This window comes from Rhinolophus hipposideros (genome assembly GCF_964194185.1).
Source record: "Rhinolophus hipposideros genome assembly, chromosome: X".
NCBI lineage: Eukaryota > Metazoa > Chordata > Mammalia > Chiroptera > Rhinolophidae > Rhinolophus > Rhinolophus hipposideros.
The window spans coordinates 62,818,767-62,844,993 of record NC_138046.1 but is presented as its reverse complement, the minus strand read 5'-3'; the positions used below and the strand labels follow the sequence as shown (position 1 = coordinate 62,844,993).

Below are 26,227 nucleotides of genomic sequence, written 5' to 3'. Positions count from 1 at the left end.
GGAAGGAGAACCAACTCTGGTTGGTGAACACACAATGGGATTTATAGATGATGTAATACAGAATTGTACACCTGTAATCTGTGTAATTTTACTAATATTTGTCACCCCAATAAACTTTAAAAAAAAATAGGGCAGATGGGTGGCTCAGTTGTTGAGAGTGGGAGCTCTGGGCAACAGGACTGCCAGTTCGTGTCCCACATGGGCCAGTGAGCTGCGTCCTCTGCTACTAGAATGAAGTCAATGAGCTGCCGCTCAGGTCCTGGGTGGCCAGATGGCTCAATTGGTTGGAGTGCGGGCTCTCAACCACAAGTTTGCCGGCTGGACTCCCAGCAGGGATGGTGGGCTGTGCCCCCTGCAACTAAGATTGAACATGGCACCTTGAACTGAGCTGCTGCAGAGCTCCCAGATGGCTCAGTTGGTTGGAGTGCATCCTCTCAATCACAAGGTGACCGGTTGACTCCCGCAAGGGATGGTGGGCTGCGCCCCCTGCAATTAACAATGGCAACTGGACCTGGAGCTGAGCTGAGCCCTCCACAACTAAAATTGAAAAGACAAGAACTTGACTTGGAAAAGTCATGGAAGTACACACTGTTCCCCAATAATGTCCTGTTCCCCTTCCCCAATTAAAAAACAAAGTAGGTATTACATTGTATATGCTTCTCTCTTCTAAAGAAAATTTATTTTAAAAATTTGTTAATGCTTAAGGAATATGAGAAAATGGAGCAGAAACTACAAATTAAAACATCAGTATGTAATGACAGTGTAATGACAGTGTACGTGTAGTTAGTAACAGTAGCATAGAAGAAAGAATGAATTTTGAAAAAGTCAATGCTTTCCATTTTTCAGCATAACCTAAGAAAATATTTTACTGCTGAATTATACAGCTTCGGAATTAAACAGAAACAAATTTGTTTTTCTTCCTGTCTAGCAAATATTTGGACTGAGTCAGTTTGGGAAGCAGTATGTTCTTGTCTACACTGTTTTTCTGCATGTGTTCCCACCTTTTGAAATGCTGTCTTACTCATCCCAACTCCTTTTGGTAGACCAGTGTAACTGCTATTCAGCTTAGAAGATTCTCTTCAAATTTTCTACCTCTTTCTTTTCTGTCTCCTTCTTTGCACTCCTCTATCACTCCATTTTTATATCTGAATCCTTTTCTAAACTATGAAATAGTGTGGAGAAGGGAGAGTGTATAATGATTTTGTGGGACCAACGACTAAGTAACTCAGCTGACTCATGGCTCTGAAAAAATATTTGTTGAATAACAAATTATTTAGTGCATAAATTTATTCTGTTTGATGAAGATTATGTTACAAAAAAGAAAAAAATGATACAGAGTAATAATTATACAGTAAGAATAAGAAAAAATAATTTGATGAAGTTATCAGTTCACCCAAATTTTGCATATTCAACTGAACAGCTCTTCTGGAACTTCCTTTTCCACATATAGCCCAATTAATTGCTAATACTTCTGCTTAAATACAATCTTTGGAACAAACACCCAATTGAAAATTTTGAATTTTATCCAATTTATGACTTATTTTCCAGATGTTCCTTTTTTTATCAATATAGTAGATAAAGTTTTTATTCATTTTCTTTTTTTAAATTTTATTTGAAATCATTTGAGCCAAAATGATTACAGCGCTGGGAATCAAGATTTCAAATTCTCCCTCATTTTCTTTTGCTTGAAATGTTTGACTTCATATAGCCAAAAAATAATTTTGTTAAGTCATTTTTACCCAAGTGCTCCTTCACATGGAAGTTTAGGACGCAGCATTCCAGAAAAAAATGACAAACCCTCATTTTTACTACTTCAAATAATAAAATATACCATCTAAAACCTCTCAAATCTATATCCTTCATTTAAAAAAAAAATATGAGCTCCTATTACCTCATAATCCCTAATCAAGACACCATTGACAGAGGCATTATTATTAATTGGTATATCATTTTATGTAGCAAAAGATGAAATATTAGAATTATACAACACTGTTTCTCTTTTACAAATAATTCTAACAACCATATGATTTATAATCAAATCACGCATATAAAGCAAAATATTGACTCTGTAAATTCTCTAGCATACTTTTACTAATCACTGCATAGGGATTTTGTGCATCGAGCCCATTTATATTAATGTGAGTCACATGACTAAATTCTTGTACACTGCTCTTAAAAATTACTTCATGAAGTTGAGAATGATTTATTGAAATCATCTTTTTTTTTTTTTTCCCTAGAATAATGCTCCTAGTGACAGTAACACCCACTATTGCCAACATATTTTGAGCAGTGACTTCTGGATAGACAAATGCCTGTCAGTCACTGAAAATATTGTGGCTTGAGGGATATTTTTACCAGTTCTCATTTCAGCTGATCACGTTTCACTTGGTTATATAGGTAACAATACTGTATAATGAACTTATTTCACCATACATTGTAATGGAATTTTATTAGAAAGTTTATTAAAAGTTTATTGTTAAACAGTGTGCTTTCCATTCCGGCCTGAATAGAGCTGGAAACAAACGAAATGCTCAGTCATTCCTAGTAATTTAGCAAGAAGAGAGTTTCCCTCAAGCCTGCCAGGGTAAGCAGTAAGGTTTTTTTTTTTTTTTTTCATTTTTTTTTTTTTTAATTTATTGGGGTGACAATTGTTAGTAAATTTACATAGATTTCAGGTGTACAATTCTGTATTACATCATCTATAAATCCCATTGTGTATTCACCACCCAGAGTCAGTTCTCCTTCCATCACCAGCAGTAAGTTTTTTTACGTCTATAATTTCCAACATTCCCTAATTATTAACTCCTGGATCTTTGAAAATGTTTTTGTTTGAGGGATTTTGATATTTAGATGGAATTTGCTTTTGAGTCAGAAGATACTGAAAAGATCTTCAGTAGGAAAGAGCAGTAGGAAAGAAAAAGAAAAAAAGAAATTGCTGCTGGATGACTGCTATGAACTGTGTCCACAAACAAATTTATATGTGGAAGACCTCATCTCCAATGTGAGTGTATTTAGAAACAGGGCCTTTGAGGAGATGATAAAGATTACATGAGGTTATAAGGGTGGGTCCCTAATTCAAGAGGTCTATTTCCCTTATAAGAAGAAGAAAAGATGCCAGAACTCTCCCTTTGCCAAAATAATAATAATAATAATAATAATAATAATAATATATTTTTATTTAAGCTACCCAGTCTATGGTATTGTGTTATGGCAGCCTGAAAAGACTATTACAATGACAGAACAAAGGAATGTAAAATGTCAGTTTGGGGAGGTAGGTCCAAGAAGAAGGCATAGGAAGATGTTGAATTCACCCCTCCCCATGACACACAAAATATACACTGACATGCAGAGCAATTCCTCCCAAGAAACATTTGAGGGTTGATTGAACAGCTTCTGCACAAAAAATGAGAGAGAAAGAGAGTGAGAGAGAGAGAGAGACAGACAGACAGACAGACCTTATAGACAAGGTTAGGAAATTGCAGGATCTCTCTGGGATCTGTGCGAACTCTGAGCTCAAAGATGCCAGTGAGCACCATTTTTTTACATTTCTGTTCAACCAAACTAGGGTGGGCAGGAGTTCTTTCAAATGCTCTGTTGAATATGCAAGGCCCATCCTAACACATTCCCAGCTGCACTGTCCTAGAACCACTCCAGCCCCCACCAGTTGGGGTGCTGCCATGTGCACTGAGCCACCATGCCTGGATCCAGCACTGACCCCAGTCGACTGGGGCACTGCAGCACCAGGCTGTTTCATGAGGAACCTGATCTGTCCCCAAACAGCCAGACCAACAGGACACTACCACACACACGCATGTACCAGGCCACCATACAGGGACCTGCTCATGCTCCAGAAAGCCAGACCAAGAGGGTGCTGCTGCACATGTGCTTACACCAGGGTAGCTCTCCCCAAAGCCACTCTAGCCCTAGCCAGCTGGCACCCCAGGCACCACACAGGCCCTCCCCAGTTCCAACAAGCCTGCCAAAACCACCTAGCACACAGTCTACACAGAGATTGCTTCTACACAAGGCCACTTTTTCAAGATTGGAATAGATAGCTATTAAGTCTAAATCTAGAAACAAATATAGAAAGTACAACAAAATGAGAAGATGGAAGAATATGTTCCAAATTAAGGAACAACAAACAAAAAACAATAGCAAAAAAAAGCTCCAATGAATCAGAGATAAGTAATTTGCCTAATAAAGAATAAAAAGTAGCAGTCATGAAGATGCTTACCAAACTTGAGAAGTAGAATAGAGGATTTCAGTGAGAACTGCAACAAAGAGTTACAAAAGGTAATAAAGAACCAATCAGAACTGAAAAATACAAATGAAAAATGCACTAAAATCAAAAGCAGATTATATAATACAACATGGATTAGCAAACTGGAAAACAGAATAGTGGAAATCACTCAATCGGAAGAGTAAAAAGATAAAAGGATTTAAAAAATGAGGATACTTTAAGGGACTTCTGGAACAATACCAAGAGCATTAATATTCACATTATATAGATACTAGAGGTAGAAGGGGAGGGGCAGAAATTGTATTTGAAGAAATAATGGCTGTAAACTTTCCTAATCTGGAAAAGAAAACAGACATGCAGGTCCAGAAAGCACAGACAAGATGAACTCAAAGAAATTCACACCAAGACATATTATAATTAAAATGGGAAAGTTAAAGAGACAACCTTAAAGACAGCAAGAGAAAAACAACTAGTCACATAAAAGGGAAACACCATAAAGCTATCAGCTAATTTCTCAACAGAAACTTTATCAGCAAGAAAGTATTTACAGAATATATTTAAAGTGCTGACAGAAAGAAACCTACAATTTAGAATACTCTTCCCAGCAAGGTTATAATTTGGAATTGAAGGAGAGGGAAAGAATTTTCCAGACAAACAAAACCAAAAGGAGTTAATAACTGCTAACTGGCATTACAGAAATGTTTAAAGGTCTTCTTTAAGAAGAAGATAACATAGCATAACCACAAATAAGAAATTTTGAAGGAAAAAAATCACATTCATTAAGGAAAATATATAACACAGTGAATCAGCAAGTTAAAAAGCTAGTATGCTATAATTACAATAAGTATCTAGGAGATACAAAAAACAAAAAGATCTAAAATATGACATCAAAACATAAAGCATGGAAGGGGTGTACAAATGAAATTATCATATAATATGTACAAACTTGAATACCTATCAGTTTAATAGACTAGTATAGGTGTAGATGGGTATACTTGAACCTCATGGTAACCACAAACAAAAACCTACAAAATATAAATAAATAATAAATAGAAAGGAACCCAAACAAAACACTAAAGAAAATCAATTCACAAGGGAAGCAATTAAAAGTAGAAGAAAGGAACAGAAAATAGAATTAACAAAATGAAGGTACATACGTACCTATCAATAATTATTTTAAATGGAAATGGCTTAAATTCTCCAATCAAAAAACACATGGTGGCTGAATGAATAAAAAACAAGACCCATCTAAATGCTACCTAGAAGAGACTTCAGATTGAAAGATACACACAGATTTAAAGTGAAGGGGTCGTAAAAGATATTGCATATAAATATAAATGAAAAGAAAGCTGGGATAGCAACAGTCATATCAGACAAAGGATACTTTAAAAAAGTAAAAAAGGTAGAAACAAAGTCATTACATGATGATAAAAAGGTCACTCCAAGAAGAAGATATAATATTCACAACATAAGAGAACATAAACACCAGGGATGGCAAAAAAATGTATACACATTTTAAGAGATGTTATCTATATATTACTTTTTGAAGTTGAATTGAATTACAGTAGCAATTTGTAGTATGACATTTGCTCGAAAGATGCCATTAATCAAATGAATGCTAGTGTCACCAGGCGACAGGCAGGACAGTCAAAGAAAATGGCTGAAGCATGGTTGTCGTTGGAGGAGTGCAAGACCATTTTGAAGTGGTATTTGAAGTTCAAGAATGTTGTGGAAGTACAACGACAATGGAGCTGTGAGTATGCAAGAGAACTTCCAACATGCCTAACAACTGCATGTATTCATGATAAGTTTGAGATGCATGGTACTGTGTGTGATGTGCACAAGGGAAGATCTGGGAGGCCTTGCACAATTCCTGCTTCTTCTGCTGTGGTGTTGGAACAGTTTACATGCTCGCTACGGAAGTCTACCAAACAATGTTTGCCATGCTCAGCAGAGTCTAGATGCTGATGGTGACCACTTTGAGCACCTCTTGTAATTGCAGAAATCAAATGTGACTTGTATTCATCTTTTGTTATTGGTATATATTGAGTATTACAATTTGAATACAGTTTTTTTCCTTTCTTAAAATGTGTATCCTTTTTTGGCACCCTCTGTATATAATGCAAATATTAACAGACATAAAGGGAGAGATTTACAGTACATATTAGTAGAGGACTTTAATACCCCACTTAAAGCAATGGATAGATTATACAGACAGAAAATCAATAAGGAAACAATGACCTTAATCATCACATTAAACCAGGTAGACTTAATATTTACAAAATATTTCACCTGCAAATCATTCAGCATGATACCCCACATTAACAAAACAAAGAATAAAATCATGTGATCATCTCAATAGATGCTGACAAAATATTTGACAAAATTCAGTATCCACTTATGATAATTACTCTCATCAAAGTGGATTATAGAGAACACACCTCAAATAATATAGCTTATACATAACGAGCCCACAGTTAACTTAATCAACAGTAAAAATCCAAAAGTTTTTCCTTTAGGATTAGAAACCAGACAAAGATTTCCATTCTCACCAATTTTATTCAACATGGAATTGGAAGTCCTAACTGTAGCAATCAGACAAGAAAAAAAAAAATACATCTAAATTGAATGGAAGAGGGAAAAGTGTGACTAATTGCAGATGACATGATACTATATATAGAAAACCCTAAAGAATCCACAAAAAAACTATTAGAACTAATAAATCAATTCAACAAAGTTGCAAAACACAAAATTAATGTACAGAAACCTGTTGCATTCCTATACACTAGAAATGAGAATGAGAAATTAAGAAAACAACCCTATTTACAATTGTATCAAAAAGAATAAAATAATTAGAAATGTTTAACCAAGGAGATGAAAGACCTCTACTTTGAAAACTGTAAGACATTGAAGAAAGAAACTGAAGAGGACATGAATAAATGGAAGGATATACTGTGCTCATCAATTAGAAGGATTAATATCATTAAAATATTGACAAAATCAATCTACAGATTCAATGCAATGCCTATCAAAATACCAATGGCATTTCTCTCAGAACTAGAACACATAATCCTGAAACTTATATATAACCACAATAGACTCCAAATAGACAAAGCAATCTTAAGAAAGAACAAAATTGAAGGTCTCATGCTCCCTGACTTCAACCAGTAATACAAAGCTAGAATAATCAAGAGTAAGGTACTGGCAAAAAACAAAAATGAAACAAATACATCAATGGAACAGAATAGAGAGTCCAGACATAAATCTTTACTTATATGGTCAATTAATCTATAACAAAGGAGACAAGACTATACCATGGGGAAATGTCAGTCTCTTCAATAAGATGTTGGAAAAACCAGACAGATAAAATGGAAAGAAAAAAAAAAGAAATTGGACCACATTCTTACACCATATATAAAAATAAACTCAAAATGGATTAAAGACTTCAATGTAAGATCTGAAACCATAAAACTCCTAGAAGAAAACATAGGCAGTAAATTCTTTGACATCAGTCTTAGCAATATCATTTTAGATAGTCTCTTCAGACAAGGACCACAAAATAAAAAAATGGGATTACATAAAATATAGAAGCTTCTGCACAATAAAGGGAACCATCAACAAAATGAAAAGACAACCTTCTGAATGGGAGAAGACTTGCAAATGATATATCTGATGAGGGCTTAATATTCAAAAAAATATAAGGAACACATGCTACTCAACATTGAAAAAACAAACAATGCAGTTAAAAAATGGGCAAACAACCTCAATAGATATTTCTCCAAAGAAGACATATAGATGGCCAGCAGACATGAAAAGATGCTCAACATCACTAATCCATCACTAATCCCCTGAACTTTACAGTGAGATACCACATCACACCTGTCAGAACGGCTATTGTCAAAAAGTCAATAAACAATAAGTGTTGGTGAGGATGTGGAGAAAAGGGAACCCTTGTGAACTGTTGGTGGGATTATAAATCGATGCAGCCACTATAGAAAACAGTATGGACATTCCTCAAAAAATTAAAAATAGAACTGCCATAAAACCCAGCAATTCCACTTCTGGGTATTTAGATGAAGAAAATAAAAATACTAATTCAAGAAGATATATTCACCCTATGTTCATTTGTTCATTGCAGCATTATTTTCAATAGTCAAGATATGGCAGCAACCTAGGTGTCCATCAATAGATAAATGGATAAGGAAGTTGTAAGAATACACACACACACACACACACACACACAGAGAAAGACAAATACAGTATGATTTTACTTATATGTGTTATTTAAAGAAACAAAACAAAATGGAAAGACTCATAGGTACAGAAAACAAACTGATGGTTGTCAGAGGGGAGGGAGGTGGGAGATGAGTGAAAAAGGTGAAGGGAAATAAGTAGTACAAACTTCCATTTATAAAAAAGCCACAGGGATGTAGTGTACAACACAGGGAATATAGTCTCTAAAATCTAATAACTGCTCTATTACATATGGTTACTAGACTATCGTGGTGATCACATTATAAGGTATATAAATGTTGAATCACTATGTTGTACACTTGAAACTAATGTAATATTGTATGCCAACTATACTTTAATAAAAAAAATTGTAAAGAATGGAAAATATCTCAATAATATTTTATATTTCAAGAAAATGTTGAAACAAGAATATTTAGACTTACTGGGTTAAATATATTATTAAATTTTTTAAAAATTAAAATGAAATGTCAGTTTGCATTTGTCCTCCATTTGAAATGCCAAAAGCTTATGAAGAATTTATTTTATTATAGAGTATTTCGAACACTTGGACATGAATCTGAGAAAACACTTAACATTTATAGTAAAAACTTAATTGCAAATAGATCAAGCAAGGTCTGGTTTTTGGGTCATTGTCTAGGACAAATTGCTTTCTTAGACTAATTATATTTATTGTTGTTACTTCAACTAGAATTTTATTATTATTTTTTTTAAAGATTTTATTGGGGAAGGGGAACAGGACTTTATTGGGGAACAATGTGTCAATCTTAGTTGTGGAGGGCGCAGCTCAGCTTCAGGTCCAGTTGCAGGGGGCGCTGCCCACCATCCCTTGAGGGACTTGAGAAATTGAACTGGCAACCTTGTGGTTGAGAGCCTACTGGCCCATGTGGGAATCGAACCGGCAGCCGTTGGAGTTAAGAGCGCGGAGCTTTAACCGCCTGAGCCACCGGACCAGCCCCTAGAATTTTATTTTTATAAAATTGAAATTATTTATGGAATTTCTTTTCTTTAGTTCCTTTTGATTTTCCCCTACAAATTGCATTTTTTTCTTTTGAGAGAAAGTGAGATTTTAACTGTTTATTCATGTGTTCATTCATAGAGGCTCACTATCTACCAAAAAAATGGGAAAAAAAAGAGTTCTACTAGCATTTTCACCCTCAGGTACTGCAACAGATAGAGCAGCCCTAACATTCCTTTCAAAACTAATACAAAAAAAAAAAAAAAAGCATGGGCAGAGCATTTCTTTGTAATACACTTAGAGTCAATCCTTTTTAGATATCTATTACTTTCTTAGAAACTCTTCCTTCTTCCCAAAGCCATCATGATCTTTATTCACTTTTTTTTCAGCCATTAAAATGTATTGTCCCCATGTATTTCATGAGGACTTGATAGGTAAATATGCTCATTAAAGTTAAAGGATAAGTGAATGCTCTCCTCACAAAATATTACTTTGATTCTAGTTAGCAAGTGGACATTTCAAACACAGTATTTAGTATCTTAGCTTAAGAGTTGATCTATGTGAAAATTTCAGACAATATATAATGGCACCCAAAATATGTATTTTTGGACAAGATTTCCAGAATTCTCTAATTTGCACCATGTGAGTCTATTATTTATTGTTTTTCCTAATATTACTAAACACACAAATCATAACTGCATAATTTACATACTAACCAAAAGAGACATGTGAAATATATTCAAGAGTTAAAGGAAGGTCCCAATCTATTCCTGAATAGATTTTAAATAAAGAGGGCAACTTTTAACTACCCTACAATTATTGAATAAAAATGTAATTGTATGCAATGACAAAAACGTGCTACTTGAATATCTATCCCTTAAACCTTTCTATTTCCCACAAGGATATTACCAGACAAAATAATTTTCCTGTGATTAAATTTTATGCATGCCCCCACCATGAGTTTTCAATAGGAGGGCAGCTTATCTGATAAGAATACGAGAAAATATTGGAGCAGATTTTTTCCTCTCAAATATATATTTGAAATGAACATCCTAACAATGAACCAATGCTATTTATTGCTTGTACTTTTCAACTTGTTTCTGATAATACAAACATATTTCTAGAAAACTCCAACAGCAAGAGAGGAAAAACAAACAAACAAACAAAACCTAAATACAATAAGCCCAAAAAAGTGTTTAGAACATTGTTTTGTTTTTGTCTTTAGGTTACACCATAAACAAATGACTTAGTATTCCTGAGATAATAGAAATGTGTATTTTTGTCACAATCATTATAATTTGATTTCTATGTACATAAAAACTGTCTTCATACCTATTACCTCTGCACCCATACCCTTGATCCTCTACAAAAAGCATTGTAACTTATATGTAGTAGCCACTTTGTAGAAAATTGTTGAGGAATTAATTTTTTTTTCCAAAATAGTGGACTAAAACAAGACTTTATTTTGCAGTAAGATAAAACATTAAAAATTTTTAAATTGTATTTACATTTTTTAATTACACAAGCAGTAAATCTTCATTATTAAAAGTCAAACAAAAAATGTATAAAGTAAGAAGTTGTGGATGTAAAAAGGGTTCTATGGAAAGTAAACTCACAGGGTGATCTGATCATAAGTTCCTAACTAGGTATGTCATGGTGGGTAGTCATGCCCCAGGCAAATAATATCTTTAGTGAAAAGTTTATCTTTGCCTTAAGCAAGCCCTGTCCATTGCTTCTGTGCATGTAGGTTAACTCACCTTTGAAATAAGCCATAACCACCTATAATAGAGAACATAATCTTACAAACTATCCTATAATCCAATTCCCACCTTGGTTTCTCCCACTTCTACGTAATCTTGTTTACCATTCCTTCCTTAATTTCAAACACATAAAAGAAGCTTGAAAACTATTATTCTCTGGAGCATTTGAGATCTTGCTCCCCAGCATATGTCATAAGTTTGGCTCAAATAAACTCTTATAAAGATTCTTGAGACTCTGGAAAAAATGAGTCATGAGGCATGAGGTGAGCCTCTGTAAAGTTCCCCTGGAATTTAGAACTAATCAAACAATAGTAACTCCACAAAGGATTCCCTGCAGAGCAGACAGGCAAGACGAAGAGACCCACTACTGAAATCACCTCCAGGTGAGCGAATCGCGTGAGCAGGGAAGGAGGGAGGGGAGAAGTGTGGAGATGGAGCCACGCAGGCAGAGGACGCAGACCTAGCAAAGTGCTTCGAGCTCAATGCATCCCAGAACTACCACAGCTGCAGGAGAGGGAAGAACTGGAACTGCTAGGGCTCCGCTTATGGCCCACAGGGCTGAGGGGACAGCATATAACACGGCTGCACCCAACACTCACAGCAGAGACCTCAGAGAAAAGACTGAGGGAAAAAGGCTGAAAACAGTGGTGTAAGCCCTCACTGCCAAAGCCTTAGGCACTGAGATTAGCCGCCCCCTCCCTATCCTCCCAGAGCTCGCCCTGCCCCCACCTGCCTGTGCTAGAAACCAAACAGTAGCAGTGTCAGATCAAAAGAACACAACATTTGCTGTTCTGAGAACTATGGTCCGCAGACACAGATTCGCAGCACAACTAGTTCCGGCAAAGGGGAAGGAGCTGTGGAACCAGGACTGGCTATGGAGGTGGTGGTCTCTGCCATTGCTCTGGGCCATCTCTCACAACTCAACCCACCCCTGGCCCCACCTATCTGGGTGGATCCCTGCAGGAGTAAACAGAACTGCTGCAACATACATTCTCTCACTCTGGTGCAGAAAGAGATTTGGAACTTCAAAAGCTCTCTGCATACCAACACGAAATGCTGCGCCCTATGACCTAGGTGAACTTTTAACACAGGAGAAGCCCGTCTCCCAGGGTTGTATGAGAAGCTGGAATAGTGCAGAGAAAACAGCACTACTGTGTGAGCGAGGAAAAATAAGGCTGCAGTCGGAGAGAAAATAAAACATTCTACCAACAAGCACTGGAAAACAAAAGCAACACCTCTTTCTATCAACCTGTTGCAGAAGCCACTCCTATAGATGTCTAGGAAGAGAAATAGTAAATCAGTGATTGCCATGAATAACCAAGGCAACAAGATAGCTCAGAAAGAAAGTGACAAGTCTCCAGAAAAGAACTTAGAGATATGGAAATATGTGATTTAAATGACAAAATTCAAGATTGCAATTCTGAAAAAACTGAACGAGATGCAAGAAAACACAAAAAGACAATTTAATGAACTCAGAAACACAATCAGAGAACACCATGAGCATTTTACTAAAGAGATTGAAATTTTGAAAACGAACCAAATGGAATTTCTGGAGATTAAGAACTCAATAGAAGACATAAACAATAAAATATCCAGCTTAGGTACTAGAGTTGACAAGATGGAGGAAAGAATCAGTGACATCGAAGATAGGAACCTGGAATTTACACAGATGGAAGAAGAAAAAGACTTCAGACTTAAAAGAAATGAGAGAACTCTACAAGAACTTTCTGACTCCATCAGAAAGAGCAATATAAGAATAATGGGCATACCAGAAGGAGAAGAAAGAGAGAAGGGAACAGAGAATATATTCAAACAAATTGTCGACGAGAACTTCCAAACTTGTGGAAAGAACTGGATCCTCGAATCCAAGAAGCAAAAAGAACACCTAATTGCCTCAACCCCAAAAGGCCTTCCCCAAGGCACATTGTATTGAAGCTGCCTAAAATCAACGACAAAGAAAGAATCCTCAATGCAGCCAGGGAAAAGAAGATGGTAACCTACAAAGGAAAGCCCATTAGATTATCATCAGATTTTTCAGCAGAAACTCTACAAGCCAGGAGGAATTGGAACCAAATATTCAAACTATTAAAAGAGAGAAATTATGAGCCAAGAAAATATATACAGCAAAGTTATCCTTTAGATATGAAGGAGGAATAAAGACCTTGCCAGACATCCAAAGCTGAGGGAATTTTCTAATACCCGACCTGCACTACAGGAAATACTAAAGGAGGCTATTCAACCACCATCAACAGGGACAATTTGTGGTAACCAAAACATAAAAAGGGGGAGAGTAAAGGCCTGAACTAGAATATGGGAATAGAGAAATTAAGAGTGCTGAAGAAACTGAAATACTCTAAATATCAAACTTTCTTTTACATAAACGTAAGGGTAACTACTCAAAAAAAAATCCAGAACTGAAATATATACTGTAATAAAAGAAGAAACAGAGGGAAACATCATAGAATACCGCCACACAGAAATAAAAGACAACAACGAAAATGCAAAGAAACAATGGAGACATAGCCTTACCAGAAAACTAAAGATAGAATGACAGGAAATCCTCACATATCAATAATCACCCTAAATGTAAATTGACTGAACTCATCAATAAAAAGACACAGAGTACCAGATTGGATCAAAAAATGAAACACAACTATATTCTTTCTCCAAGAGACACATCTGAGCTACAAGGACAAGCATAGACTCAAAGTGAAAGGGTGGAAATTGACACTCCAAGCAAATGGTACCCAGAGAAAATCAGGTGTTGCCACAATGATATCAGATGAAACAGACTTCAGGGTGAAAAATGTAACAAGAGACAAAGATGGACATTTCATAATGGTATCGGGGACTATGCAACAAGAAGACATAACAGTCATCAATATTTATGCCCCCAATCAGGGATAACGAAAATATACCAAGCAACTACTAACAGAACTAAAGCATGAAATAGACCAAAACACAATTATACTAGGGGACTTAAATACATCATTGACAGCTATGGATAGATCATCCAAACAGAAAATGAATAACAAAATAGCAGCCCTAAATGACACATTAGATGAAATGGACATAATTGGCATATATAGAGTACTTCATCCTTAAACGTCAGACTATACATTGCTTTCGAGTGTACATGGAACATTCTCAAGGATAGAACATATATTGGGACATAAAATCAGCCTCAGCAAATTTAAGAAGATTGAAATCATACCAAGCATAATCTCTGATCACAAAGCTTTGAAATTGGATATCAACTGCAAAAAGAAAGCAGGAAAAAACACAAATACATGGAGATTAAACAACATACTTTTGAAGAACGACTGGATCAAAGAAGAAATTAGAGGAGAGGTCAAAAGATACATAGAAACAAATGACAATGAAAATACATCGTACTAAAATTTTTGGGATGCCGCGAAAGCAGTTTTAACAGGGAAATTTATATCATTACAGGCCTATCTCAAGAAACAAGAAAAATCCCAAATAAATAACCTCATGTTACACTGTAAAGAACTAGAAAAAGAAAAACAAGTGAAACCCAAGGTCAGCAGAAGAAAAAAAATAACAAAAATCAGAGCAGAACTAAATGAAATAAACAGCAAAAAGACAATAGAAAAAATTAATGTGACAAACAGCTGGTTCTTTGAAAAGATTAACAAAATTGCCAAATCCTTGCCTAGACTCACTAAGATAAAAAGAGAGAAGATACTAATTAACAAAATCAGAAATGAAAAAGGGGAAGTTATCACGGAACCACAGAAATACAAAGGATTATCCAAGAATACTATGAAGGACTATACGCCACCAAATTCAATAACTTCGAAGAAATGAACGTTATTAGAAACATATAGCCTTCCAAGGCTGAATCATGAAGAACTGGAAAATCTAAACAGGCCGATCACCAGTAACGAAATTGAATCAGTCATCAAAAACCTTCCCAAAAGCAAAAGTCCGGGACCAGATGGCTTCAGTAGTGAATTCTACCAAACCTTCAAACAGGATCTAATACCAATCCTGCTCAAACTCTTCCAAAAAATTGAAGAAGAGACAGTACTCCCTAACTCATTTCATGAGGCCCACATTACCCTGATACCAAAACCTGGTAAGTACAACACAAAAAAAGAAAACTACAGACCAATATCTCTGATGAATACAGATGCTAAAATCCTAAACAAAATTCTACCAAATTGAGTACAACAATGCATTAAAAACATTAACTATCACGACCAACTGGGTTTCATCCCCGGGGCACAAGAATGGTTGAACATCCGCAAATCCATCAATGTGATACATCACATAAACAAAATAAAGCACAAAAATCATATGATTCTATCAATTGATGCAGACAAAGCATTTGACAAGATACAACATCCATATATGATTAAAACACTTTATAAAATAGGTATAGAAGAAAAATACCTTAACATAATAGAGGCCATATATGACAAGCCCTCAGCTAACCTCATAATTAATGGTGAAAAGCTGAAGCCCTTTGCTCTATGTTCAGGAATACGAGAGGGCTGTCCCCTATCACCTCTGCTTTTCAACATAGTGTTGAAAGTCCTTGCCAGAGCAATCAGGCAAAAGAAAGAAATAAAAGGCATCCAAGTTGGGAATGAATAAGTTAAATTGTCACTCTTTGCAGATGACATGATGCTATATACAGAAAACCCTAAAGACTCCACCAAAAAGCTATTAGAAACAATCAATGAATACAGTAAAGTTGCTGGCTACAAAATCAACATACAAAAGTACACTGCTTTGCTATATACTAACAATGAAATCTCAGAAAAAGAAATAGAGAAAACAATTCCTTTTGAAATTGCAGCCAAAAGAATAAAATACCTAAAAATAAACTTAACCAAGGATGTGAAAGACCTATATGCTGAGAACTATAAGACAGTTTTGAAAGAAATTGAAGAAGACACAAAGAAATGGAAAGACATTCCGTGCTCATGGATTGGAAGAATCAACATAGTTAAAATGGCCATATTACCCAAAGCAATATACAGATTTAATGCAATCCCCATAAAAATCACAATGGTATTTTTTAAAGAAATAGAACAAAAAATCATCAGATTTGTTTGGAACCACAAAAGACTCCGAATAACCAAAGCAATATTTTAAAAAAAGAACAATACTGGAGGTATTTTTTACTTGTAAAAATACTGGAGGTATTTTTACTCCCTGACTTTTACTTATACTACAGGTCTACAATAATCAAAACAGCACGGTACTGGCAGAATAACAGACACATAGACCAATGGAATAGAATTGAGAACCCAGAAATAAAACCACATAAATATGGATAATTTTTGACAAAGAAGCAAAAAACATACAATGGAGAACAGACAGCCTCTTCAATAAATGGTGCTGGCAGAATTGGATAGCCATGTGCAAAAGAATGAAACTGGACTGCTGTCTGTCACCATGCACCAAAATTAATTCCAAATGGATCAAAGACTTAAGCATAAGACCTGACACAATAAACTGCAGAGAAGAAAACATAGGTACTAAACTTATGGACCTTGGGTTCAAAGAGCATTTTATTAATTTGACTCCAAAGGCAATGGAAGTACAAGCTGAAATAAACAAATGGGATTATATGAAACTGAAAAGCTTCTGCACAGCAAAAGAAACTATTGACAAAATAAAGAGGCAACCAACTGAATGGGAGAAGATTTTTTGCAAACAGTGCCTCCGATAAGGGGCTAATATCCAAAATATACAGGGAACTTATGAAACTCAACAACAACAAAAAAAAAAACAACCCAGTTGAACGGACAGAGGACCTGAAGAGACATTTCTCCAAAGAGGACATACAAATGGCAAATGGACATATGACAAAATGCTCAACATTGCTAATCATCAGAGAAATTCAAATGAAAACCACAATGAGATATCACCTCACCCCAGTCAGAATGGCTATCATCAATAAGACAAATAGTAACAAGTGTTGTAGAGGCTGTGGAGAAAAAGAAACACTCATACACTTTTGGTGGGAATGCAGACTTGGTGCAGTTGTTATGGAAGGCAGTGTGGAGGTTCCTCAAAAAATTACGAATAGAATTACCATATTACCCAGCAATCCCTCTCCTGGGTATCTACCCCAAAAATCCGAAAACATTTACACCTAAAGACACGTGTACTCCAATGTTCATTGCAGCTTTGTTTACGGTGGCTAAGACATGGAAACAACCAAAATGTCCTTCGATAGATGAATGGATAAAGAAGTTGTGGTATATATACACAATGGAATACTATTCGGCAGTAAGGAAAGATAATATAGAGCATTTGTCACAACATGGATGGATCTTGAGAGTATAATGCTAAGTGAAATAAGTCAGACAGAAAAAGCAGAGAACCCTATGATTTCACTGATATGTGGTATATAAACCAAAAACAACAAAGGAACAAGACAAACAAATGAGAAACAAAAACTCATAGACACAGACAATAGTTTAGTGGTTACCAGAAGGTAAGGGGGGTAGGGGAAGGGAGATGAGGGTAAGGGGGATCAAATATATGGTGATGGAAGGAAGGAGAACTGACTCTGGGTGGTGAACACACAATGGGATTTATAGACGATGTAATACAGAATTTTACACCTGAAATCTATGTAAATTTACTAACAATTGTCACCCCAATAAATTTAATTAAAAAAAAAAGATTCTCTACAGGTTTGGACAATTTTTTACATTAACAAAGATAATTTCCCTTTCTTTGTCTAATCTCACAGAGGTTTTTTTTCCATACATTTTCTACATTCAAAAACATACTTGTATATGATCATATATGTTTGCTTTTATTTTGTATAAAATAATGTAATAACATGCACTCTTTTACATTTTTACAATAAAAATTATATCACAGGTACATTCTGTTGGCTAATTCATTAATATTTAGTATGTGTTTTGTATTAGTTGCAAAATATTCCATTGTTTAAGTCTACCATAATATTTTCAACCTTTCCCCTATTGAGATATTCAGGCTATTTCCAGGTTTTAGGTCTTTAAGTAATTATACAGCAATACTACTCTGTATTTTGATTCTTTGATTTTTACATAGCATATTCTTAAAACGTAAGATTTTGGGATCAAAGGAAGTGTTACTTTCAATTAATAGGTGCTTTCCATTATTTTTTAAAAACCCACATTAATTATTTACAGGCCCTCCTACAATACGTGGGGGTACTTGTTTACCAATAACTTTGTCAATATTGGGGTTCTCAATATTTTTAATTTTTACAAATCTGAGAAAATGAAATGATACCTTGTTATTTTGATTGGTATTTTATTGACTATACAGTGAGGCTGGTAATCTTCCCATGTATTTTTTGTGAATTTGAATTTGCTGTACTGTGAATTATCTGCTCTTACATTTAATCAATTTTTCTATTGGTTGTCTGCTTTTTATCAATCTTAACACCTCTTTATGTTCTAAAGACATTAAACCTTTGTTTACTCATACGGACTACAAATATTTTCTCCCAATCTATTCTTTCCCTTTCACCTTCTTTATGATCTCCTTTGACATACATTTCAACAATAATTGTACTGTTAAACCTGTTTATTTTCTCCTTTATGGAATATATTCTTTCTATATACATAAGAAAGTGTTATTTTACCTGATCCTGAAACGGTATAAATATTCTTTAAAATTGTGGTGATATTTTCATTTTCTATTTTATCCATTTATAATTTAATTTTACATATTCTTTCCCTTAGATTTCTAACTTTGCTTTCTGACAGTCAATTCTTTCAGATCCTTTTTTTTTTTTTTTTTTTTTTTTTTTAATAAACCACCCATTTGCCACTATACTGAAGTGTCATCTTGGTCAGTTAATAGGTATTTACTGAGGGCCTATTATAATCAGGTTCTGTTCTATGGATAAGACAATGAAATAGTTACTGCTCTCCAGGAACTTACATTCTAGCCTAGGGAGACAGGCATTAAACACACAAATTAATGGATTAAGTTCTGGTAGAGATGAGTCTGTGAAAAAGATAAATACGATAATATGATAAAACATGACATAGGGCAAAGCTGTGAGGTTAGTTAGGGCAGGATTCTCTGAGGAAGTGATATATGAAACCATAATAGTGAGAAGGATTAAGTCATAAGACAATCTAGAGAAAATGTATTCCATGGAGAAGGAGCAAAGACTATACAGCCTTCAAGAGAAAAGATTAGTATGTGTGAAAAAGATCAATGTGGTTGAAGTGTGGTAAAATAGTGGAAGGACATTTAGTAACAGATATGTTGGGAATAGATGCTGCTGAGCTTTTAAGAAATAACTTTCTGGTTGTATTAAAAGGTGATTTGAGAAACCAGTTCACATCGGAGCGGAATGAAGGCAGCACCTGTGGAGGCCTGCCATTCTGTGGAACACTGAGGAAAAGCTACCACCAAGTAGACGTCATCTGTCACCATGGGTTATGGAGACCCCTACAAGCCAAGGGGCAACATATCCTCCTATGCCTTCTTTGTGCAAACCTGCCAGGAAGAGCGGAAGAAGAAACACCCAAATTCTTCTGTCAATTTTGCTGAATTCTCCAAGAAATGTTCAGAGAGATGGAAGACAATGTCTGCAAAGGAAAAGTCAAAGTTCAAAGATATGACAAAAAGTGACAAAGCTCGCTATGACAGAGAGATGAAAAATTATGTTCCTCCCAAAAGTGATAAAGCAAGGAAAGAAAAAAGATCTCAATTCTCCTGAAAGGCCTTGTGGGGACAGAACCAGGAGTGCAGTTTCCAGGCTCTCGCCCTCACGTGGAAAGCTGCTCACTCGGGTAGTAAATGGCCATCAACTGTGATTGGATGGCCATCAGCTGTGGCTACTTGGCCGTCAACTGTAACTAGTGAGCCATTGGCCACTAATAAACTGCCGTGGCTAAGGTAGCAGAAAATGGGGGCTAGCAAGAAGATGGTGGCTGAGCTAGCAAGAGCGGATTGCAGAGAGGTGGGTGCTGCCAGCGAGAATATAGTGATATGACTCCCCCATCTATGGCTCCGTGGGTCTTCCTTTTTGGCCTCACCATGTCCTGCATTCTTATGTGGAGAGCGGGAGCTGAGACCCCACATGACACCCTGCATGACAGCCTCCATCTTCCTACTTCCTGTTTTGCTCTGAACATTACTCAAAGATTAGAAGTGAACTCCCTGGCTTATCCATTGGGGATACTACAAAAATTTGGATGAAATGTGGTCTGAACAGTCAGCCAAAGATAAGCAACCATATGAAAAGAAAGCAGCTAAGCTAAAGGAGAAAAGGATATTGCTGCATACCATGCCAAGGGCAAAAGATAAGCAGGAAAGAAGGGCCCTGACAGGCTAACAGGCTCAAAGAAGAAGAATGAAGCAGATAAGGAGAAGGAGGAAGAGGAGGAAGATGATGATGGGGAGGAATAGGAGAAAGATGAAGAATAAATGGCTTTCCTGTAATGAAGTGCGTGGAGTGTGTGTGTGCTCAGGCAACTGTTTTGCTAAGAATGTGAATTCAAGTGCAGCTGATAAGATTGCTTGTAGAGAAAATACTTTTTAAAAAATGCAGGTTGTAGCTTGTTGAGAGGCTACTACATACAGTTAGATTTTAAGGCGTCTGATGTTAAATGTTTCTAAATATTTAATGGTTTCTTTAATGTCTTGTGTATAGTAGCACAGCAAACTTGTAGGAATTAGTATCAATAGTAAATTCTGGGTGTTTTAGAATGTTGCATTTTGGTTTTTTTAAAAGGTTTTGTAATAAAATTATGCATGTTTTTAAAAAGGTGATTTACAGTTTTGGGGACACAAAGAAAAAACCGAGAGTTGTTAGATGGGCAGGGGGGGGGGCGGTTGGGGATAAGGGGAAAGGTGAAGGGATTAGGAAGTAGCTGGTAAGCACAAGAGGGCCTCAGGGTTTTTTGAAAATTAATTTGGGGAACGTATTCAATAATGTTGTAAAGATTTTGTTGGGTATCCGATGGACATGCGTCCTATTTGGGAGACCACCTCAGGGATACTGTGGATGCCTGATCATGGCATTGTACACCAGAAGCTAAACATTAATGAATGCCAACTATAATTTTATATATATAATGTGATGGCTCGGTGTGAGGTCGGAGGGATAGTGGATGGGGGTAGGGGGGTTCACAGTGTGAGGGATATAAATGATGAACGTCTAAGTATTACCTTGTCTTGTACACCTGAAACTAATAAATTAAAAAAAAAAGTGATTTGAAAGTTTTAAACATAAACAGATGAAGTGGTATGATCTGTCCTTAGTTTTAATTAGATCAGTCTGGTAGCTATATGGAGGATATTTGAATACTCTCAGTATTTTCCCCTCAGGCAATGTGCCAGTTTTCATCAGGAGTAATAAAGACTGGGCAGAAAGCAGGGGGCTTGCAGGTTTCCATGGCTCGAGTGCAGAGTTTACAGTTCAGGGACTGCCAAGTCTAATAATATTTGAGTTGAAGAAGTGCCATACAGAAAAATAAATGTGAAATTCTGCTTGCAATGTTTTCCTGAAGTTGTTTGCCCACTCCTAAGCTGTCTGTAGATGGGAAAGAATTCACATAAACCATGTTTAAAGCAGTAGCTAGTACCATAAAATCCTGAACAAACGTTTCTCTCCTTGATCTAGTTGTTCAGGTCCTATAGTGCTGAAAAGAGGGGTATTTCAGTTCAGCCCCAATCAGAGTAGGAGGTCCACAGTAAATATTAAGTTTTTAGTTCATATCACAGAAAAGGATAAACTCTAGGTAAAAAGAAAACCAGAAAAAAGAAAAAGAAAACTTAAAACGTAAATCCCCTTCCCAACAGGATCAATGTGATCTCCTAACACTATTGGCTTTCTAGAACTAAAGCAAATGTTCTCAAATAAAAATAAAATTAACCCAACCCCTTACATTTATTTATATCAGCATTAGTAAAACACTCCCAGGTATTCTATTTTAAAGATTTTTATTAAAATATACCTACCATGAAATATATAGCAGTTTCAGGTATACATAATAGTTATTCAACATTTATATAACTAAAGAAGTGATCACCATGATAAGTCTAACAACTATCTGACACTGTACCATGTTATCACGATATTATTAACTATATTCCCCGTGCTGTATAGTACACCCTCATCAGTTACTTGTTTTATACCTGGAAATTTGGACCTGTTATTTCCGTTCACTTTTTCCCTCCCTTTTTAAATTTTTCAATTACAATTGACATTCAACATTATTTTAGATTAATTTCAGGTGTACAGTATAGTGGTTAGACATTTATATAGTTTAAGAAGCAATTGTGATGACTAGTCTAGTACTCACCTGGCACTACAAATAGTTATTACCATATTATTGACTATATACCTTACGCTTTACTTTATATCCCCATGACTATTTTGTAACTACCAATTTGTATTTCTCAAACCCTTCACCGTTTTCACTCTGCCCTCAACCCCCCTCCCATCTAGCACCTTGATAAATTTAGTACTCATCTGACACCATACATAGGTATTACAATATTACTGACTATATTCCTGGTGCTGTAACCTACATCTCCATGACTACTTTGTGACAACCAATTTGCACTTCTTAATCCCTTCCTTCTTTTCACCCTCTTTTCATCTTCCCTCTTTCCCATCTGGTAACAATCAAAATGTTTTCTGTATCTATGAGTGTGTTTCTATTTTGATTGTCTGTTTGTTCTTTAGATACCATATACAAATGAAAATACATTGCATGTGTCTTTCTGTCTGGCATACTCCACTCAGCACAACACCCTCGATGTCCATCCATGGTGCTGCAGATGGCAAGAACCCATTCCCTTCCATGGCTGAACAATATTCCATTGTATATATACCAGGGATGCTAAAAAGATGTATACAAGTGGGTACTTTGGTCAACATTGCTCAAGCAGTAGTTCACTGTAATCAGAAATGTCTGGACACTAATGGTAACCACTTTGAGCACCTCTTGTAATTGCAGAAGTCAAACATAACTTGTATTCATCTTTTGTTATTGGTAGATATTGAGTATTACAATTTTAATAGGTTTTTCCTTTCTTAAAATGTGTATACATTTTTTTTTGGCAGTCTAAGTATATACCACCTACTCTTCATTTACTCATCCATTGATGGACACCCAGGCTGCCTCCACATCTTGGCCATTGTAAACAGTGCTGCAATGAACATATGGATGTATATATGTTCAAAGTAGTGTTTTGAGTTTCTTCAGATAAACACCCTGAAGTGGGATTACTGGGTCTTTTCCTGTGTCTGATTATAGGCATTGTTGTAAAGTCTATTTTGTCTGGTATAAATATTACTACCTCAGCTTTTTGTTTGTTTCCATTTTCATGAAATATCTTTTTCTCATCCCTTTACTTTCAGTCTGGGTGTGTCTTTCAATCTGAAGTGAGTCTCTTGTAGGCAGTATATGTAAAGGTCTTGTTTTCTTTTCCATTCAGACACCCTACGTCTTTTGGTTGGAGGATCTGATCCATTTACATTTAAAGTAATTGTTGATAGATATGTAGTTATTGCCATTTTATTATTCACAGTTTGGAATTTTGTCTTTCTTTGTCTTCTTAAAGAAGTCCCTCTAAGATTCCTTATAATACTGGTTTGGTGGTGATGAACTCCTTTAGTTATTTCTTGTCTGGGAAGCTCTTTATCTGTGCTTTGATTCTAAAGGATAGCTTTGCTGAGTAGAGTAATCTTGGTTGTACATTTTTGCTTTTCATCACTTTGAGAATTTCCTGTCAATTCCTTCTGGCCTGCAAAGTTTCTGTTGAGAAATCAATGGACGGTGTTATAGGAGCTCCCTTGTAAGTAAGTAGTTCCTTTTAACATTGGGCATTTTCATTATGATGTGTCTTGGTGTGGGCCTCTTTGTGTTCATCTTGTTTGGGACACCCTGTGTTTCCTGGGCTTGTATATTTATTTCCTTCGCCCGGTTAGGGAATTTTTATACCATTATTTTTTATAATACATTTTCTATTCCTTGCTCTCTCTCTTCTCCTTCTGGTACCCCTATGATGCGAATTTTGGTATGCTTGATGTCCCAGAGGCCCCTTAAACTATCCTCTTTTTAGGGGGGGTTCTTTTTTCTTTTTGTTATTTTGCTTGGGTGTTTTCTGCTACCTTATCTTCTAAATCACTGAGTCAATCCTCTCCTTTATCTAACCTACTGTTGAGCCCTTCTAATACATTCTTCATTTCAATATTGTATTTATTTCTGACTGGTTCTTTTTTATATTTTCTATCTCCATTTTTATGTTTCCTATCTATTTGTTGAAGTTTTCACTGAGATCATTGAGCATCCTTATAACCAGTGTTTTGAACTCTGCATCTGGTAGATTTCTTGCCTCCATTTTGCTTAGTATTTTTTTCTGGTTATTTGTTCTATTCCTTTATTTGGGACATGTTTTTTTGTCTCCTCATTTTGACTCCCCCCCATGTTTGTTTCCTTGTAGTTGGTAGGGCTGTTATATCTCCTGGTCTTTGTAGAGTGGCCTTATGTAGTAGGTGTGCTGTGGTACTTGGTGGTGCAGTCTTCTTGGTCACCTGAATCGGGTATTCCAAGTATGTCCCTTGTGTGTGTTGTATGTGCCCTCCTGTAAGTTGAGACTTGGTTGCTGTTTGCAAGTCAGTGGGAGGGATTGACCCTCAAGCTGAGTTGTTGTGAGGACTGGCCATGACTATTGTGAAAGGGGCTGACCCTACAGAGCAGGATTTGCTTTATATGGGCTCAGGTGCCTTTCCAGTGCGCCCTTTGGGTGTGTTGTCTCTGGAGATGGTCGGGTGATGCTCCAGCTTGGTCCAAGGGTGGGCAATGTGCATACCAGTACCTGGGACTTTTGGGAGGGGTCCCACCCCAGGTGTAGTTTAGCCACAGCCTCTGCTCTGCCTGGGGCAACCTGGCATGAGCCACAAGACAATCCACAGATGGCTGTTGCCTGCACTGGGCTTGGAGGTGCCTCAAGAGGCCAAGCTGCAAACCGAGGCCTACTGTCACTAGTGTCAGGCTTTGGGCTGCTCAACCAGAGGTATGGGACATGCCGAAGCCAGATGCTGCTTGTTTGGGTTTTGTGAACCTTTTAGAGATTTTAGGAAAGTCCGTCTCATAAGCCAAAGCAGGGCTTTTATATGGAAAAGCCACTGGAAGCAGCTTAGGTGGGCCTGAAAATTGGCTGGGGCAGGGTCTCAGGGAATCAGGGCAAACAAATGGTTTTAACCAATTTGATGGAACTGAGATATAGTGGCTATCTGCATCTGCATACCCAGAAGGAAGACAGCTCAACAAAGAAACAATCGCTTCCATCAGCCTTATTGTCTGGGATAAAGCTGCCTCTCCTGCCCTCATTGTGAAGCTAGACAGTTCAGTTCCTCCCTGTATGTCTGTCATGCGGGGTGTCATGCAAGGTCTCAGCTCCCACTCCATGCACAAGAATGCAGGATATGTTGAGGCCAAAAAGGAACACCCATGGAGCCATAGATAGGGGAGTCATACCATTATAGTCTCGCTGGCGGCTGGGTAGGAGACACCGGGAACAGGAGTCACATGATCCTCAATCTGCTGTGCACTTCTCTGCCAAGCAACCTCACTTGCTAACTGCAATCCGCACTTGCTAGCTAAGCCCCAGCAGTTATATCAGTGGTTAATGGCTAACCGGTAACAGTTGATGGCAAACTAGTCACAGCTGATGGCCATCTAAAACCCGAGCCAGCATCTTTCCATATGAGGCCGAGAGCCTGGAAACTGCTCTCTGGGACTCTGTCCCCACAATGTTCCTGGCAACTTTTGAGCTGCTGCCCCAGCACTGGAAGGCAAAGCTAGTGAGTTTGTCAATAAGTATGTCAATGTGTGGGTCCTTTAAGAGGAACTCCTGTGGCTTCAGCAGCCCTCCACCTCACTCAGCCACAATCTTAGTTGGTTTTCACAGCCAGAAATTAAGGGAACTTCTCTCCCTGGCACTGAAATCCTGGGCTGGGGATCCTGCTGTGGGTCTGGGACATGTCGCTCCTCCAATGGG

At 36.7% G+C, this 26,227-nt stretch overlaps 1 pseudogene across 1 annotated transcript; it reads left to right on the top strand.

Moving 5' to 3' along the window:
- The first annotated feature begins 19,640 nt into the window (after positions 1-19,640).
- LOC308494645 (high mobility group protein B2-like) lies at positions 19,641-20,620 on the top strand (annotated as a pseudogene). Its single transcript has 2 exons — positions 19,641-19,932; positions 20,311-20,620. The product of its transcript is annotated as a high mobility group protein B2-like (transcript).
- Positions 20,621-26,227: the final 5,607 nt, after the last annotated feature.